The sequence below is a fragment of the Stegostoma tigrinum genome, chromosome 10, assembly GCF_030684315.1.
Source record: "Stegostoma tigrinum isolate sSteTig4 chromosome 10, sSteTig4.hap1, whole genome shotgun sequence".
Classification (NCBI taxonomy): Eukaryota; Metazoa; Chordata; class Chondrichthyes; order Orectolobiformes; family Stegostomatidae; genus Stegostoma; species Stegostoma tigrinum.
This window is the reverse complement of record NC_081363.1, coordinates 70,954,034-70,970,173: the sequence shown is the minus strand read 5'-3', so window position 1 is coordinate 70,970,173 and position 16,140 is coordinate 70,954,034. Positions and strand designations below refer to the sequence as shown.

The 16,140-nt window shown below is 42.4% G+C and overlaps 1 protein-coding gene across 18 annotated transcripts in view; it reads left to right on the top strand.

Moving 5' to 3' along the window:
* Nucleotides 1-16,140, top strand: part of LOC125455632 (alpha-(1,6)-fucosyltransferase) — a 658,909-nt gene that overhangs the window by 51,202 nt on the left and 591,567 nt on the right. For 11 of the 18 annotated variants that reach the window (XM_059649250.1, XM_048537869.1, XM_059649244.1 and 8 more), the window contains exon 2: nucleotides 916-1,024. The exons of the other annotated variants lie outside the window; for them this stretch is intronic. The gene's annotated coding sequence lies outside the window, so the exon portion shown is untranslated. The remainder of the gene's footprint in view (nucleotides 1-915; nucleotides 1,025-16,140) is intronic. 18 annotated transcript variants of the gene reach the window in all.

Below are 16,140 nucleotides of genomic sequence, written 5' to 3'. Positions count from 1 at the left end.
TGACGGTTGCGCCATACCTGGGATCAGCCTGGTGAACCTTCACTGGACTACCTCCAATGCCAGTAGATCTTTGCTTAGACAAAGGGCTCAAAACTGTTCACAGTATTCCAGCTTTGGTTTGACTAATGCCTTGTGTAGTTTCAGCAAAATCTCCCAGTTTTGATATTCTGTCCCCTTTGAAATAAAGGCCAACATTTAATTTGCCTTCCCTGTTATCTACTGAACTTGGATGGTAGCTTTTTGTGATCCAGGGCTGTCAAATGTCTCTTCGATAGCTTTCTGCAGTCTTTGTCCATCTAATTAACATTTGGTTCCTCTATTCTTCCTGGCAAAAGTGTGTAACCTTGCATTTTGCCACATTATATTCCATCTGCCAAGATTTTGTCCTCTTGCTTAACCCGTCCTTATCCCCTTGCCTTCCTGCCTATTTCGGTGTTGTTGAGCTATGATGGCAACTCGGCTATGGCTAATGATTCTGACGCTGTAATTGGAAAAATTGAAGTACGCACTGGGGTCAGATGCAATTTAGCACAGTCAGCAGCCACCCTCCCCACAAGATGATTTGGTTTGAGAGGAGAAGTCACAGTGAAATACAAGCTCAGTGGGAGGCTGCTGAAAGGAGTTGAAGAACTAAACCTTGGTAGGCTTGCCAATGGTGCTTAAGTGTGTTTCTGAAACTTTGATCATATGACTTGCTCCAACACTCGGTTAGCCAGCACATTGGTCCTTGTTATGCATGTGTTCCAAAGCTGGTTAGAAAGCAAAAAGACTCTTTCAATTGATATTGCTGGACTGTCAACCAAACAGCTATTTTTGCCTCCTGTTTTAAAAGTCTTGTAAACAAAAAATGTTTGAAAAAAATTGTATTTAATCTTTTTTTTACATGTTCCTGTGATGATTTTTTTAAATCACCAGGGTGTTACTAACTGCTGTGTCTTGGAGAGAGACTTTCAATTTCTGAAGACTCCAGGTCGGTCCTTGAGGCATTGCAACTCGAAGCAAGTCACATCGTTATTCTGTGAAGGTATGCGTGCAAGTTACTGAAATCATCATAGTTCATTTTTCTTTTAAAAAGAAGGCAAAGCTGTAAGAGCACAAGTGAAGATAAATTGTACATGACAAACGTGAGGCTGCAGCTGGAGCTTTGGGAATTCCATTGTCAAATAGCTTCAAAGCTGTACGGTATATACGGCAGTTGACTGTGTAATTATAATGAGCTGTTGAGAAATGGGGGATATTTCTCTTTAAGCCGAGAAGGTGAAGATGAGATTGAAGAGCTTGTGCCAACATCTGGAATGTTGAAAGGGTGTAGATGAAAGTACTGTTTCCTCTGGTTATGGAGTACCTGGCAAGCGCTCGTCAATTTAAAATGCGTTTGAAGTGTAAGGAGATTGAGGTGAAAAATTCTTCACACAGGATTGCTGTGTATTGCCTTGCTGCAGGCTGTAGTTGAAGAAATTATTCCATGTTTCACAGGAAAAAAAAAAATAGGTGAACTTTGGGATGGAATGGTGTCATGGGGAAGGGGTGGAGGTGCTGCTGTAGGGAGCAACCGTGCGGGAGAGAAAGGAGAGGAGAATTACTTTTTGCTTGACTCTGCATCTCGAAAGCGTTGGATGGATAGTCTCCCTCTTTTGTACTGCAAACTGCTGTGGTCCAAATTTGGACTTAATGAATCAAGTGTGACTCCAAATCTGCTGTTCCAGATGATCACCAGATGTTTTCAGGCACATTGGGTGTGGTGACGAATGGCCTGTGGACGGCAATCTACTCGTTGAAGGAGAAAGCAGCCATCATTGATTTGTTATGAACCTTTGAAGCAATTTCACCGTAGAGTGTCCCAACAGAGTGCTCCTTTCAAAGCATTCTGTCCTTTAAAATGGTGTCTGTGAACTGTGACCTGCATTTAAATGAAAATGGTTGCGCTGGTGTCTTTTCTTTTGAATGTCGTTATCCTCTGAGACAGCAACAGCTCTTCATTTCTTCTGGGCTTCGTTTCAGATGTGGGTAGGTTTTTAAGAGGAGAAAGGAACAACGTCTTGAGTCCAACTTAATTGCAGCGTCAGCATCGCAGGGCATTAGTAATAGCAGCAGCAACTGTTTTGATAGATTTCCTTATTCTTGTCATGGACTGCTGTCATAGACATGAATTCGCATATTGATGGGGGTGGGTGTGACTGCGGTGCTTGGAGCAGTGGCCCATACTTTAACAGGTATCGACATCCCGTCTTAGTTTACTTGAAAAGCATTTTAGCACTTGATTCTATGTGTACATGTTTGTGCTTGTTCTGTTCTTTCTCAGGCTGTGGACCTTGGCGAGGCCAGCATTTGTTCTCCGCCCCTAATTCTTGGCGGTAGTGAGCTGCCTCTATGATTCAAAGTGGTGTGGGTGCACCCACATTGGGAGGGAGTTCCTGGACTTTGATCTCATGACTGACAGAACGGTAATGTACTAGTAAGCTGAGACGACTGTGTCCCATGTACCTGCAACCCCTTTCCATCTAGGTAGTGGAAATTGTGTGAATTTGGAAGGGAACAAAGGAGCCTTGGTGAGCTGCTGCAGTATATCTTACAGATAGTACACACCTACTGTTGTCCAATTGTACTGAATGGAATGGCTGTTGTAGATGGTGTGGTAACGGTATGGTAACGGTAACTGATTTGGCAACGCTTATCTTAGGTAACATGAACAGGACATGGATGTCATGGTGTTGAAGCATCTAGCAAACAGACATTGCAGCTAATTTAAGTGCACACAGTACTTCAGACAGCAGTGCCTGGGCTAAAATCGAGTTAATAGGTTATAATAGAGAATCATGTTTCCAGTGGCGTCACGCTTTACTCCCTTGCGTCACATGCTATGATATAGTGATGAAATAGTGATGACATAGGATCATGTCGGTGAAAAGTACAGTGACTATAAAACCTGACGCAACAGCTATCTCCTATCCCATTAGCAAAGCATCCAGATAATCACCTGAACAGTAAACTGGGGGAAGACTAAACCTTAGACACATCCCTTGTAACAATGAGAATCAGACTGTAAAAGAAAAGTTTCCAGATGTGACCGAACCCTATAAATAAGGCAACTAGACTCTATACGCCATAGCCATGTTTGGATCACTGTGCATTTGGAAGGAGCACATGATGTGACAAGCCAGCTGACTTTTTTTGTATTTGAGACCCTATTTTCTCTGCAGACCTGTGCTCTTTGTCAACGTGATACTATAGAAACAAAGAAGAACTTAACTGACATCTTTGCCAGCAGCCAGAAGGACTATAGAGTTTGTCCGTAGCCAGTTACTTTGTCAACTTTTTCAAAATCTTTGTAACTGTTTAACTTTAGTAGACTGTAAATTGCTGCATCTATCCCTTAACTCTGTAATCTATTTGTGTATCTACTTTTGAGAGTGTGTCTGTGTGCAATGTGGGCACGTAATTCTTATACTCAGTTATGCACAACAGATAGTGTTCCTTTTGTTATAAAAACCCAAGGTAACTTGCTTGTGTGTCTTTTACAGTCATTACACTGACTGGACTGGCTAATAGATCTCTCACTGCAAACCAGTTGTGGTAAAAGGAGCTGTAGGAAAAGAAAGAACTCACCATTCCCTCCTTTATCTGGTCATAACAGTGCTCACAATGAAATGCCATTCTGTGGCTGTTATTTGCTCAAGAAGAGAATTGAATCCAGGTTGGAATATCTGTCTTCCCCTGCCACGTCAGTAAGCTGCATTTTGGCTCCTCCTCCTCCTCCTCCTCCTCTTCTTCGTCCTCCCTGGAAACCTGCTTGGAAGCTGCATGTTTTTGTACTGAGCCTTTGCCAATATTATTCCAAGTTGCTTTCCAAGATGCACGTTGCAGAAATCTGGAGAGAATTTTCTTGGATTCCTCTGGTGGGGATGTCACGGTGTTATGGTAACAATAAGTCAAATCCATTTTTAAGTGGGATTCCAGTTGTGTTTTCAAACCTGTTGTTTCAGACATTGGGGGTTCCTTTCAAGTAAACCTCAAAGTTTTGTGATTGCAGCTGTTTGGTTCTTTGTGTGGAATTATGCAGCATTTCAAGATGTGACCATCAGTCTTAAGAGTAGCTGTGCCAAGATTGGTCTACATATCACTTGTGAGAAGGACAAGACACTGAGAACAGGATGGCAACGTGACCCCAATCCCCTCGCTATTTATACAACAGAACAATATCAGTCACTTTTCTGACTGAGGGAGCAACATCTCCAGGAGGTATAATACAGAGTTCAACGTAGCATCAATCAACCAAGGGTGGCAATGGCCTAGTGAGGTTATTGCTGGACAGAGACCCAGATAATGCTGTGGGGACCAGGTTTCAAATCCCACCATGGCAGATGGTGGATTCAATTAAAATATTTGGAACTAAGAATCTAATGATGACCATGAGTCCATTGTCAATTGTCAGCAAAATCCCATCTGGTTCATAAATGCCCTTTTGAGGGAAGGAAACTGCCATCCTTACCTGGTCTGGCCTAGGTGTGACTCCAGACCCACAATGATGTGCTTGACTCCGATTTGCCTTCTGGGCAATTAAAGATGCACCATAAATGCTGCCTAGCCAGTGATGCCCTCATCTCATTAATGAATCAAAAAAAACCCAGGAAGTCCACGCAATGTGGAATTGCAACACCGTCACCATGCCCATGAGGAAGGGTCTCTGGGCCTGAAACATTAACTCTGATTTTCTCTTCACCTGCCGAGCTTTTTCAGCAACTTTTGTTCTTGTTGCTGACTTTCGGCATCTGCAGTTCTGGTTTTTACCATGCCCATGATGTTGGAACTCTGCATGTGCGTTGTCACATTAAACACTATCTACTCCAGTGAGAGATCAGTGAGCATGTCTGGTAAGTTCCACCACTGCTGCCCACAAGATCCTGGGCATCACATGGAGAGATAATATCACTCATGAAAAGCGCTACACAGGACTTGTCAGAGGTGCCTACTGGATGTTGACATCAACAGGTGTTGAGACTGTCTGGACACCCATTTTGTCTCCCAAATGTACACCACGCTGAAGAGACAGTTGAATAAACACCAATAGATGGGGAAGGAAAATGGGGTCAACCAAAGGAAGCTTTAAGAAATACTTTTGAAGAGGGCCTCCAAGAGCAAGACACCACCTGGGCTGGGGACAAAGGTCAATGGTGGAGTCATGTTGCTTGTTGTCCTGTACTAGAGCAGAAGAGCCAAGTCTTTGGTTTAAGTCAGTATTCAACATTGAGGGTTCAGTTTAGTCTGTTTTTCCCTGAGAACTGCAGAGCAGTCACACTGGTGGTGAGAAGAGCTAGCTACAGCTGAATGTGTACGTACTGAATAGGATTTACTGCTATGCTTTAACTTTACTGAGAATGCTAATGCATTGACAAAATGGTTTGTCACTGCATTGATGGAATGGTTTTTTACCAGATACTGAATTGATGATCCTTTTTGCTGTTTAAAACACTGATTAGCCTACTTATTGGTGTATTCTGCATTGATGTAGCTTATCGCCTCTTAGAGTATGGTCCAAATAAAGCTAGTTACTGAGCTGACAATGTGAAAAGCCTAATTTATTATCTCCATGCACTTGGTGCAATTGAAGCTTCATTTTTGTTTTGGAACAGTTCTGTCTGTTGGCCAGGAAAGGACTGCAGTGAGGTGGATATTTTGATCCGGTCCTTCACAGATGTCTTTCCTCCCTGGTTAATCTGGCTCATACACTGGTTTATTTTCCTCAAAACGTCTCAGCAATTTAGTGTTTTTTCAAGTGAAGCAGAGCCCTAGTATGTAGATTTCCCAACTGAACTTATGTTCAGTCAACTTATTTGCAAGAGGAACAGATGTGAGTGAGATTGATGAAGAGTAGAAGGCTGTTACAAGTATTGAGAACAATTTAACAAATTTGCCATTTGCTAATGGATTTTACTCAGAAAATATACTTGGAAATTACTGTGATGTAAGATCATTGGATGTGTAATCAGATGTCAGGAGAATATTGCATGATGTAAATTATACTTGACATGCAGCACTTGGTCTCGCCTGTGGTGTTTTTTTTAATCTGGTGCATTAAAGCCTGTTGGCGAGATCTGCAGAAACTCTGCGGTTGAATTTGAATCTGCCTCAAACGGTTGCAATCAAAATACCATCACTGGGACCCTAATTTAAAACAATTTTGCGTGTGATCAATCTCGTTGTCATTGCTTGCAAGTAGATCTCTGCAATTTGGTATGACATAGCATTGAATTGAGAAGTTGGCTGAGGGCTCGCAAGTTAGGGCAGAGGTTGTCAATCAGTTGCGGGTCTCTGCTTACAGTTCTCCCCATCGTGTCTGGCTACCTCTGCCATAAGATACAGCAGATACTTGATTTTGCCAGTGTTCTTAGTATACTTTGCTCTGGTCACCTATGAACTGATAAACAGAATAGAAGGTCATAGATCAATATATTTTGACGCTTAGTCAGACTAGGTTAAAATGAAAAACAAATTTTAAGTAACAACTATTTGCGAGGAGAAATCCAACATCAGACGACCCACTGAATCTTCTGACATAATTTGAATCTGCTATTGAGGTGGGGATGGAAAAATTTTTGTCTTCGTCGGGCTTCTTGGACAAATTTTTCATCCATAAGCACTTTACAGCCAATGAAAATACTTTTCTTGAGTGTGGTCATTATTGAAGAGAAGAAAAACATAATCCAGTTTATCCAGAGTGAACTTCAACTTGCAATCTTAAAATGATCAAATAATCAATGTCTTTAATGGAGGATAAGCATTGTCCAGAATATGGAGGAGCGCCGCCAGTCTTCAACTAATGTCTGAGATCTTTGTACCAAAGGTTTCACTTGCTTTTTCAAGTGAACACAATGTCCCATCTGTAAGTTTTGCACCTCCACCAAGTCAGCACCTCCTTTGTACTGTGATGAGATGGGAAGCTGGATGTTGTCCTCATGGTTTTGAATGGGACTTGATTTGTTGATTTTTAGGTTTGAGGTGAGACTGTGTGCCTTATTGAGCCAGCACTGACAATTCAGCCGCTGAGATCCCACAGGATTTCCCATTTGCACTGTTTGCTCCCTGTTTCCATGTTCCTGTGGTAATGCAGCTGTAGTTCATTTTACTTCACTGTCAGCAGATACTTCTAAGAATGGTCAACCAGTTTGGTAGTGCACTTTTTCTTCCTTACTGAGAACCAGATTGTCTTGTATCAAACCCTGCACTTCTACAGCAAATGGATGAAAAATTGTCATCTTGTTACCAAGTGGTGAGTGAGCAGTTTTAAGTCAGAAAAATGTGCAATATGTTTTACACGTTATCACTGTTACAGCAGAGGAGATCACGTGGCTTTTGTGTCCATGCCAACTCTCTGAAAGTGCACTTTTCTGACTACCGCCCTAGCCATCTTTTTCAGTCATTCATGGGGCATCACCATTTGTTGCCTATCCCTGGTTGCCCTTGAGAAGGTGGTGGTGAGCTACATCCTTGAACAGCGGTTGGCCATTTGGTGTAGGTATCCCAAAAATGCTGTTAAGGAAAATGTTTCAAGACTTTGACCTAGTGTCACTCACAGAGCTGTGATATATTACTGAAAGTCAGAATGATGAGCGTTTTCAGTGTAGCCACACACCACGTACCTCCACGTATTTTAGCATACATTTGAATAAGCATTTACAAGTTCTCACCATGACTTAAGGTTTTTTTGCTTGATCTGGCATTACTTGCATTCTGTTTGTTCACATTGCACATGGCTAAATGGAAAAAATGTGTTTTGCAAGTTTTGGAAGCTAATTTCAGCTGTTGCTGAATGTGGTTTGTCAAATCTGGTGATAAATGCAGACATTTATCTATTATTGATGCTTTGATAATGAACATTATTTAATGTGAGCAAAATTGAGATGGGAATATCAGTATTGACACAAGTTACATTTATCATGTGTGCACTGTCAAATTAAAGAGAAGACAGTTTTATGTTAAATAGCACATTTTGTAATCTCTGGACATCTGAAACTAATTGATAACTAATGAAGTACGGTTTGAAATCATTTTTTATTGGTCATGTTTGCTAGGTGGCAAAGACTTGAATTACACTGACCAGACTGGAAGGTGACCTGATTTTTCTATCTAAGATGTAGTGATGGAAATCACAGACTTCCTGCCATGTATCTCAGTCAATCTAGTTATGTAGGGAGTTGGGACTGATTTTGTGGGCGTCAGGTTAACTCTCAATGGTGCCAGTGGTGTGGGCTTCAATCCCCTTACTGGCTGTGGAGGTTCTTGAGGCCCTCCTTTCCTTGCTTTACCCATTGCTTAATGAGTGGTGGTATCCTCCAGTCCCTTGCTGATTGGTTATTGCCAGTTAGCTAAATTTCCTTTGCAGCAGGGTCCTTTTTAACAGCCTGAACTTTTCTTTCATCGTTAACGGGATGAGGGCGTCACTGCTTAGGCCAGCATATATTGCCCATCTCTAAATGCCCAGAGGGCAGTTTAGAGTCAACCACATTGCTGTAGGTCTGGAGCCACATGCCAGCCAGACCAGGTAGGGATGGCAGTTTCCTTCCCTAAAAGACATCTGTTGAATCAGCTGCTCAGCATGTATTGAGTAAATAGGCAAAGGTAGTTATCATAGCCTCAGAGGACCAAAAGGCTTCTCTCTCTCGCTCTCTGTCCTCACTCTCTCTCTGGCACTCTCAAGATGACTGGTGGTAAATGGTCACCACAGGCAAGTGAACGTCATTTTCAATCAATTGACAAAATTCAGGTTGAAAAACATAGCTGCTGCGGTTGAAGTATAATGGGGTAGATTTTGACTGGGAGACAGCTAGGATTGGAATTCAAAAAAATCGTATGCTTCACATTGTTGTCTGTACCTAGTTGCCCTTGAGAAAGTAGTGGTGGGCTGCCGCCTTGAACTGTGGTAGTCCAATTTGGTATTGGTTTACCCACAATGCCATTGGGGAGGCCGTTTTATGGATTTTTGCCTCAGACACAAAAGTAACAGACACATTTCGAATTCAGGATGTGTGGCTTGGAGGGAAACCTACAGGTTAGTGTCACCCTGTACTTGCTACAGTTTACCTTCCAGATGGTAATAGTCATAGGTTCGGAAGGTGATGTTGAAGGAGTTTTGGTGAATTTTTGCAGTGCATTTTGTAGGTGGTACACATTGCTGCTCCTGACGAGGGTGTGGATGCTTATGGATGTGCTGCTCTGTCTAGAAAGCGCCAGGCTTTGTGAGTGTGTGTTTTTTTTTAATATCGGCAGCAATACTCATGAAGTTGCATCCCTACCTCAGCAGATCTGACAGCTGAAAACCTTACTCACTGCTTTTCCCATTGTTCGCCTGTTTACACCATTGCTCTTCCTTGTGTTTATATCCATCGCCCTGTCCAAAATGTATCCTTTTGAAGATATACAAGGATACATGTAGGAGCAGCGACCTTGGTCCCTCAAGACTGTTGTGCTGTTCAGAAAGATTACAGCTGATTTAAATACTCTACTTTTCTATTACATTCAATAACTTTTAACCCCTTGCTTATGAAGACTCTCTTTCCATTTCTATCTTGAAATATTTTTTTCAAATATTTTGTTTCAAGTATCCCATCAATCTTTTGGAGCACTCTTCCTCAAAGGGCGCTGGAAAAATACAGCTATTAATGTCTTGTTAATAAAATGTGAGGCTGGATGAACACAGCAGGCCAAGCAGCATCTCAGGAGCACAAAAGCTGACGTTTCGGGCCTAGACCCTTCATCAGAGAGGCTCTCTGATGAAGGGTCTAGGCCCGAAACGTCAGCTTTTGTGCTCCTGAGATGCTGCTTGGCCTGCTGTGTTCATCCAGCCTCACATTTTATTATCTTGGAATTCTCCAGCATCTGCAGTTCCCATTATCGCCGCTACTAATGTCTTGTGCAGGCTATCTTTGCATGTCTGATTTTTTCCAGTCTGTACATAGATGAATATCTGATTTTATATCACTCACCGTAATTCACGGACTAGCTCCTATTATTTCTTCTTGAATTGTCCATCTTATCATATGATTCCTGTCAGGGTACTTGTACACTATTCCAAGAAGTGACTAGTCATATCATTTCTCATCTTTATCCAAGCTACTTGTAGATCCTTGCTTCTTGTCCTTGGGTCTTTCCCCTCTCTCTTGTACTAAAACAGTCATTAATTAACTGAGCCTCCCTGCCTGTCTATTTTTTTTCCAAGCTCCTGCCCATCTTTAATGTCCTTTAAGTACTTGAGTCACAATCTGTCGTCTTGTATCCTGGGCCTCCTGCAGTGCCACAAAGATGCCACCTGAAGGTTGCAGGAACAGCAACTCATATTCCGCTTGGGAACCCTGCAGCCCAATGGTATCAATGTGGATTTCACCAGCTTCAAAATCTCCCCTCCCCCACTGCAGCCCAAAAACAGCCCAGCTCGTCCCCGCTTCCCTAACCTGTTCTTCCTCTCACCTATCCCCTCCTCTCACCTCAAGCCGCACCTCCACTCCCTAACAACTAACCTCATCCCTGTCTGTCCTCCCCGGACTGACCTACCCTCTCCCTACCTCCCCACCTACACTCTCCTGTACAGGCTCCATCCCTGCCCCTTTAACTTGTCTGTCTCCTCTCCACCTATCATCTTCTCTATCCATCTTCAGTCCGCCTCTCCCCCCCCCCCCCCTCCCTATTTATTCCAGTTCCCTCTCCCCACCCCCCTCTCTGATGAAGGGTCTAGGCCTGAAACATCAGCTTTTGTGCTCCTGAGATGCTGCTTGGCCCGCTGTGTTCATTCAGCTTCACACTTTGTTATCTTGCAGTCATGCCTCTACAATGGCTATCAGATTGCACTCAGTTATTCTATGTGTGCAATAAGTTCATGTGTTTTGTTTTGAATGCACCTCTCTGTCAGATGCAGAGTCCTTGTACTATTTTTATAACCTCTAGCCTCATCTGTCGATTTACTGAGATTAGTACTCCCTGTCCTTTCCCTGTCATGGTCTGTTTATAATTTCCCATATTCTCTTTTTCTCTCTTGCCCTGTCTTGCATCCATACTTGGAGTTATCTCTTTGGAAATTTGGTCCTTTAGGTCGACTGTTTAGATGAAAGCCCTCACGACTTCCTCAGTTATCTGCCTCATAAGAACTGTAGCCTCAGCATTGTTCAGATTTCAAGTAGTCCAGCTGCGCAGTCCCAACTTCGCTTGGTACCGGTGCCTGTGCCCATAAACTGCAATCTACTTCACACTAGTCTTTGAACCCGATATTTACATCTCTAATTTCATTTCTGTTTGTCAATTTGCAGGTGGCTGTTAATAATCCAGAGAATATTGACTTTGAGACTGTGTGTCCTTGTTCACATAATGCCTAGTAGTTTAATGTTGTGTATGGAGAACCTCTTTTTACTGGGTTTGCATGTGTCATTTGTATTTCTATGGACCATGGTGCCTGGACACACTGCCTGACTCTCCCCAAAAATCCCCCTCTAGCCTTAAATGTGCCGTGAGCCCCAGCATGTAATGTAGCTTTGTGTGCCATCACTGTTTGCTGCAGAGGACTGCGTGTAACTCTGACACTATATTTGCCCTTCAGCTCACTGTTTCACCTTACGCTCGCCCCTCTGGGAGCCATAGTCCGTCAGCTAACCACCCTGCAGCTCCCACGCTCATCCACACAAATGGAAAGCACCCTCCGGTGTGTTGGACAATCGCAAAGAGTAAGGCTCCTGTGCCTGTGAGTCCCCTTCACTGCCTCACTCTCAGTCACACCTCAAGTTCTTTTTCTGAGCTCTGACCAAATCTTGAAGACGCTTCCTTCAGAGTGTGACCACCTCTTAGGACGAGTGTGCGGGTAACTTTCTCCCCTCCCTGATGTATTGCAGTGTCTACAGTTCGGCCTCCAGCGTGGAAATGCTGAGCAGGAGCTCCTCAAGCATCAGCCACGTATTGCAGATGTGATTGCCCTGGATTCCACAGTTTTCAATTGTAGTGTGATGCCTACACTGCCATCTTTATTATGTGTTGATTAGTCATATCATTAATGTCTAATTATTAATATCTCTTCTCACTATCACTAGCTTAAATCTTAGAATCAAATAGCTGAAAAATAAAGAAATAATAAAGGTAATAGTTGGCTTTCTGGTAGTTTCTCTTAATTATGAACTAGGTAATTACAGGTTGGTTCAAACGCTTGGACTTGTACAATACTCGGTCACTAACACCGCTCCTCACAACTTGACTGTTGTTTCAAATCTGGTTTGTTTGACATCCTTGCCACTTTGTGCATCTTTCCCAGGTCTGCCTGTGTTTGCTCATCACCAGTCAATTATCTTCCTGCTTTCCTATGATCCCACTGTTCACTGATTCTTTCAAAGTGCCTGACCTTGCCCACACTTGTAGGTGCTGCTTGACTGCCTTTATTGGGATCCTCCACTTATCCCTTCCCCTCAGATGCCTCTATCCTGTTCATTTTACTGTATCAGAAGGATTTGTAATGCAATTCTTGTTTTTGTAACTGTTTCTCAACACAGCTGCACGTGACAGTGCAGTTTTGTTTATCCCATTTGCATCCCAATATTCTTTGACTGCAACAGAGGATGAGAACATTTGGCCCTTCATGCTTATTGTCAGCTCATGGCTTGAGCAACCCAGCTAGTCCTGCCACACTGTTATTGCCCTGTGGCCTTGCTGATTTTATCTCTTTGGATAATTATTCAATTCTCTTTGAAAAGCCATGATTGACTGACTGTCTCCATCACGTTCACAGTGCATTGCAGAAGCCAACCACATGCTCGTCGAAAAAGATTTCTCTTTCATTTAATCCGTACATTCCCTTCGTGATTTTCAGTTATTTTATCAAATCTCCTTTCACCCTTCTCTAAGGAGAACAGCATTGTTTCCAGTCCACTCAAATTTCTGCAAACCTATTTCCTGGAATCATTGTCATGAATGTGTTCTGCATACCTGACAAAAGCATTCACTTCTTTGCTGACCAGAATTGGTCAGAATACTGCAGTGAAGGCCAAACCAATGCTTTATTAGGTCTCTTTGTAGTTTCTTTGATATTGTACCTGGCTTTGATTAATAAAACCCTGGATTCTCTTTGCTTTTATTTTAAACCATGTTTTCGACCTCTGCTGACACTTTGAATGATTTGAGCCTCCATTTCTCTTTGCTCCTGTGCCTCTTTAGAATTTATTTAAAGCTTCGTGTTGCCTGCCCTTGTTTCTCCTCAAAATGTTTTCTGACTTTCATTGTTCTGTCTCTCCCTGTCATGAAGATTCATTCTTCAGTGAACCGGAGGCAGCTGCTTTACTGTTACTAGTCACTCTTCAGCTCTTGTTGATTGAGCCTGGGTGTGTCCTGACCTCATGGACATTAGCTGTCCCCAAATGATTTATTTTCAATCTGGATTTCTTTGCCCTCTTGCATAAATTCTGAAATGAGATCACGGCCCCATAATTTGGTCTACTTTGCCTACCTCGTTCACCAGAACTAGATCAAGTGACAGCCAGGAAACGTGCTGATCTAGAAAATATTCTTAAACACACTTGAGAAACTCTTCCTCTCTGTCCTTTGCACTGCAAGGTTTAGTCTATAATATGTGAATTGAAGCGATGAAATCCCATAGGGAGGTACACAGTGATCTGTTTTAGTGGGAAGAACATGGACACACACAATATTAGATAAAGGAGAAGGAGCAGGCAATAGCCTATTGTTAGTATCACTAGATTCACTTATGTCTTGTTACCCTTACCAGGTCTGGCCTACATGTGACTCTAGACTCATAGAAATGTTGTTGACTCTTAACTGCCCTCTGGATAATTAGGGGATGGGCAGTAGATGCTGGCCTAGCCTGAGGCACCCATATCCCATGAGGGAATATAAAAAAAATTAAAAATTTACTCAAAGCCACTGTTTTTTATGTTACGCTAACGTGCTTGACTGTTTCTTCCTGTACAGGTTTCCCATTAGTCAATGACCTATCAATGCACCCAGTACTACAATAGTACCTCTTGTGTCTCTTAGCTCTAAATAGATTGGTGATTGTCAATATGGTTTCAAGAAGCTGAACAAAGCTGAGCAAATTCTTCTGAGGAGATAACAAGCAGGCTAGATAAAAGGGGACACAGTGGCTGTAATGTATTTGGGTTTTCAGGAGGGGTTTGCTATGTTACCACACATTAGGTGACTTAAGATGTGTACCCATGGTGTTAGAGTTAGTAAATTAACATTTGTTCGTGTGTTAGGAAACTAATAGAAGGCAAATGAACACAAACTAATAAAGTGTTGAGATTGAGGTGGGGGGCATTTTCAGTGTGGAACGAGAGATCGGTGCTGTAGTGATAATTATTTGCAATATAAATTAGTGTCTTGGATGACGAAAGTGAATGTACCTAAATTTGTGGACAGCACCAAAACAGGTGGGAAAACAAGGGGTGAAGTGTGTGTGGAGGGATATAGAAAGTTGGATGAGTGGACATAAACTTGCCAGATCAAATATGATGTGAGGAATTTTGAGAGGAAGAATAGAGGAGCCGAATATGATTTAAAGGGAGAAAACAGAGGGAATTCATAAAATTCTCTCTCTGAAGGTGGCAAATCTGTCGCATTCTTTATCGCAGAGCACTGTTGAGGCCATGAAGTTTATTTGAGGTTGAGATAGGCAGATTTTTAATCAGCAAAGGAATTAAGAGTTACGAGGAAAAAGCTGGAAAGTGGACTTGAGGATTATCGGATTAGCCTGATCTCCTTCAATGATGAAGTAGACTTGATGGGTTGAATGGCATACTGCTTTTCTGATGTCTGATGGTCTTATGGATTTGATGGCATATTCTCTTTCTCTCAGCACAATAATCGTCTTAGTAATAGTGCTATTTATCCATCTTATTGTTCTCCCATGGCTTCCCAAAATATCTTGCATCAAGGGATATTTAGCACTCAGTCATATGTCTTTGAGCCAGGGCTTTGATATCACCGAAACTTCATTTTCCTGTGTGTTTAACTGTATTTGTATTTATGAGGCATTTTTGCCGTGCTTCGTATATTCACAAACCTAATTTGGACCTTACTGTGTTACCTCTCTCTTGCTGACCCCTCCCTATTTCCTGTTCCAAGTTATCTGTTTGTCCCTCTTTTTTTTCCTCCTTTCTAATGTGACATCCTAGGTCCTATTTCCTCCTGTCAAGGTGGTATAAAACTGTTTCAGCAGCACCTGCGATGACCCCACCCCGTCAACCTCCCCATAAAATTGTTTGTTCCATTGTATCAACTGCAAATTTTCTAGGCTGTACAAGCCTCCACTCTCCCTAACTTGTCCAAATGTCCCATCAATTTGAAGCCAACGATCCCTCTGGCCACGTGTGCATCTGATTTACCTGCACTGTTCTTCCATTTCCACACTTAGCAGTGTGTGGTATTTCACTGTTCCTATCTCCTGAATTCTGCTGCTGGGAAATTATTCTTCTGTTGTTGCTGTTGATACCCCAAGTTAATTATGATTAAATACTTCCCGTCTGAAGCTATTTTTCATCCAGTCCTCGTAACATTTGTTTGACATTCAGTGGAGCACCAAATGGCTTGATATTTTTATTGAATGCCGAAACTGTGACAGAGGCACTGTTGGCTCTCTCAACTGCATCTTTGGTTGCCCAGATGTTTCCTCTACTTCCCTCCCATTCAAGTTGGAGGAGATATAACTGTCAGGACGGTTGTAACAGTTTAATCTTAAGTTTATGCTGCAAACAGTGGCTAGTAATAGTCTACCTGTGGACAAAAACTCCTGACCCTGTTGAGTGAAGTCATGGATCATGAAGCACATTAATATGTCTCTCCCTTGATGTCTAGTCTTGCCTTGCTTCATGTCCTTAGCAAAGTAGAGCATATCTGAAACTTGCCTTGTCCCAGCAGATTCCAAAGAGTCATGGCAAAGGCACAAGCCCATGCTTCACATTGGCAAACAAAGTAAGTTTCATTTGCATGAATAATTGTGGTGCGTTTGTCCAGTGGCATGTATGGTGCTTAAGAGTTGCCCAATGAAATGAACAATGATGCCTAGCTTTTGATGCATATATGTATAGCCTGTCTGCTTGGACAGACAAGAAAGGAAGACTTGCATTTATGTAGTGCCAGTCACAACCTCAGCTGTCCCAA